This window comes from Peromyscus maniculatus, chromosome 9 (genome assembly GCF_049852395.1).
Source record: "Peromyscus maniculatus bairdii isolate BWxNUB_F1_BW_parent chromosome 9, HU_Pman_BW_mat_3.1, whole genome shotgun sequence".
Taxonomy (NCBI): domain Eukaryota; kingdom Metazoa; phylum Chordata; class Mammalia; order Rodentia; family Cricetidae; genus Peromyscus; species Peromyscus maniculatus.
The window spans coordinates 117532357-117535428 of NC_134860.1; positions in this window are offsets into that span (position 1 = coordinate 117532357).

Here is a 3072-nt window from a genome sequence, read left to right on the forward strand (position 1 = left end):
AAGTTGACTTGGTATGCTTTTTAAAAATGGAAGAAAAAAAAAGAACATGAGAGTGTGAAGTTGGGATGAACATTTATCAGAGTTACTAACAGAGACTGGAGAAAGAGCAGGGTGGGAATGGTCAAGATACACGTGTGCACATGCATGGGAATCTCAAAGAATAAAAGAGAAGCAAAAAGTAAACCTCAAACCATATCTCGTCATTGGCAAGAATTAACTAAAATTGGATCATAGACCCAAATATAAGTGAAAACTAGAAAAGTTCTAGGAGGGAAAAAAAAAGTTTGAAATCTTTAGTTTCGAACATACCCTTGCTGTGGGATGGTCTGTATGTCAAATTGCTCTGATTGGTCAATAAATAATACACTGATTGGCCAGTGGCCAGACAGGAAGTATAGGCGGGACTAATAGAGAAGAGAAATAAAAGAACAGGAAGTCAGGAGACACTGCCAGCTGCCACCATGACAAGCAGAATGTGAAGATGCCAGTAAGCCATGAGCCACGTGGCAAGGTATAGATTTATGGAAATGGATTAATTTAATATATAAGAACAGTTAGCAAGAAGCCTGCCACGTCCATACAGTTTGTAAGCAATATAAGTCTCTGCGTTTACTTGGTTGGGTCTGAGTGGCTGTGGGACTGGCGGGTGACAGAGATTTGTCCTGACTGTGGGCAAGGCAGGAAAACTCTAGCTACATACCCTTGTAAATAAGACACCAACAGCACCAACTACAAGAGGGAAATTTTGATTAACGTTACTGTCAGTATTTAATGGCTCTGTGCATGGAAAACTATTAAAATGGACATGCAAGCCAAAGATTCAAAGAAAATAATTTAAAATTAACATGATTGTAAATATGCCCTGAGAAGAAATGAAGACCTACAATCAGTTAAATAGTGGACAACCGGGTCTGAGGAAAATGTCTGGGAGTAAGTTAGTCATGAGCAGTCCGAAAGCCCTGCATTGTGTTCCCAGGACCCACAGAAGAAGCTAGGTGCAGGGGTGGGCAAAGGAAGGAATGGATGGAAGATTCAACAGGGACTTTCTGAAAGAAAAGTGGTAATTTTGATGGTAATTTGATGACTTCATGTACTGTGTGTATACTCATCACATTGAAGCCCTAACATGAGAGGTTCTGGATTACCCAATTTATAGTTCATGAACATGAATTTTGCAAACCTTATAAATGGGAATAAGGCATTATTCTCTGCCTGAATGCTTTCTGTGGTGTCTACATGTGTATGTGTGCAGGTGTGTGTTTGTGTGGGTGCACACACCATGCTTCTGGAACTGACCACTCTGTTTATTGAGATAGTGTCTCTCACTGGTCTGATACTCACAGAGGGGGTGAGGCTGGCTGGCTTTCTAGAAACCTCCATGGATCCACCTGTCTTCTCCTCTCCAGCAGTATGATTAGGCACACACTACCACCCTGGCTGTGCTTAATTTTTATTGCCCTTATTTGGATACATAAAAAAGGAGTGGATGTCTTCAGTCATGCCAATTACACAACGTTCCCATTTGTCTCGTTTTTTTTTTTTTCTTGAATTTTTGTTTTTCAGATGCAGTGGTGAAGTGCCTTTGAGGTAGCAGAACACGCAACAGGAAGTGCCTCATCTCTCACAGGTGGGTCCCCGGGCACGTGAACTGGCAGAGCCAGGACCAGGTGGGAGTCTTCATCGGCTCCGCCTGCTGCTCTCTGCTTCTTTTCATTTTGTTCCAACTTCTCTTCACTAAACAAAGATGCCCTCAAGTGAAATAAATGTGTGATTTACAACTCTCCAGAAAGCCCCAGGTTCCTTCCAGGCCGACTCTGACAACTAGGTAGAGTGAGTAGCCTGCAGGTGCAGTCCCTGCTTGGGTTTTTACGAGCAACTTCCGGGATGCCGGGAGCTCTCAGTGAAGCCAGAAGATGGGGGAAGATGTGATGAAGACATCAGAGGTAAAATAAGCACACTGCACAACAGAGGTAGATTTGCAAGGACAGTGAGACCAGGGCTGTCTTCCTCTGTAGCCTCTGTGTGTGTGTGTGTGTGTGTGTGTGTGTGTGTGTGTGTGTGTGTGTGTGTGTGTGTCTGGCTGGCTCACTGGTTATGTGTATCTGTCTGTATGTGTGTCTGTGGGGGGGGGCTTCTGTGTGTGTGTGTGTGTCTATGTATGAGAGGGGTCTCCGTGGGGGGAATCTCTGTATATCTGTGTGTCTATTTGTGATGGGGTGTCTTTATGGGGGCCTGTATGTGTATGTATCTGTGTGTCTGTATCTATATGGTCTATGTGTGAGGGGAGTCTCTGTGTGTGTGTGTATCTGTTTGTATGTATGTGTGTGTCTGTGATCAAGGGAAGAACAAGAAACCCCTCAGAGAGATAAATCACATCAATTGAATAAGCCTTCAGTACATATATTCAGTCCATTTGTCAAACTCAGCAGTGTTGACTACTTTGGCCTATGATACTAAATTACATTTTAGGTACTACCTGGTTTTCCTAGCTCACTGCCCCATTCGATGAGAGGGTTCATAGCATACCAGCAGGACAGAGAGGCTTGGCTGTGGAATTTTGTTTTTATTTTAATCTCCAGAGACTGTGTGAGTTGAATGCAGTTGTCTCCATGCCACACACTGCGGGCAGGAGGGTCTTGGATCTTTCCAGTGTCGTGGTGAAGGTCAGGCACACTGCAAGTTTCTGAAGAACGGAAGATGGAAAGCAAGCAAGCCAGGTCTGCCCCCGACCCCACCCTTTCTGATCCTGACTCAGCAGCATCTACCATTCTTGAGCATCTCCTTGGACTCTGTCAGCCTGGTGCTTCCACTGATGGCCAGGACTCCATGCCTCCTTAACACTGAAGCTCTGCTCGTTCTCTTAGACTTTGTAGACCGATCTCGATGGCCCCTTCTGTGTTAAGCTTTCACAGAGAGTGAACAGTGCTGAGGTAAATTTTGATTTTCCACAACTTCCTCTGTGTAGTCGTGCCTTGGAAACTGTGCCATGTGATGAGCTTCATATGTATTATGTGCTGAGTGCATGAAATTCAGCTCATTTTCCTCCTCACAATTTAAGTGGCAATTCAATCA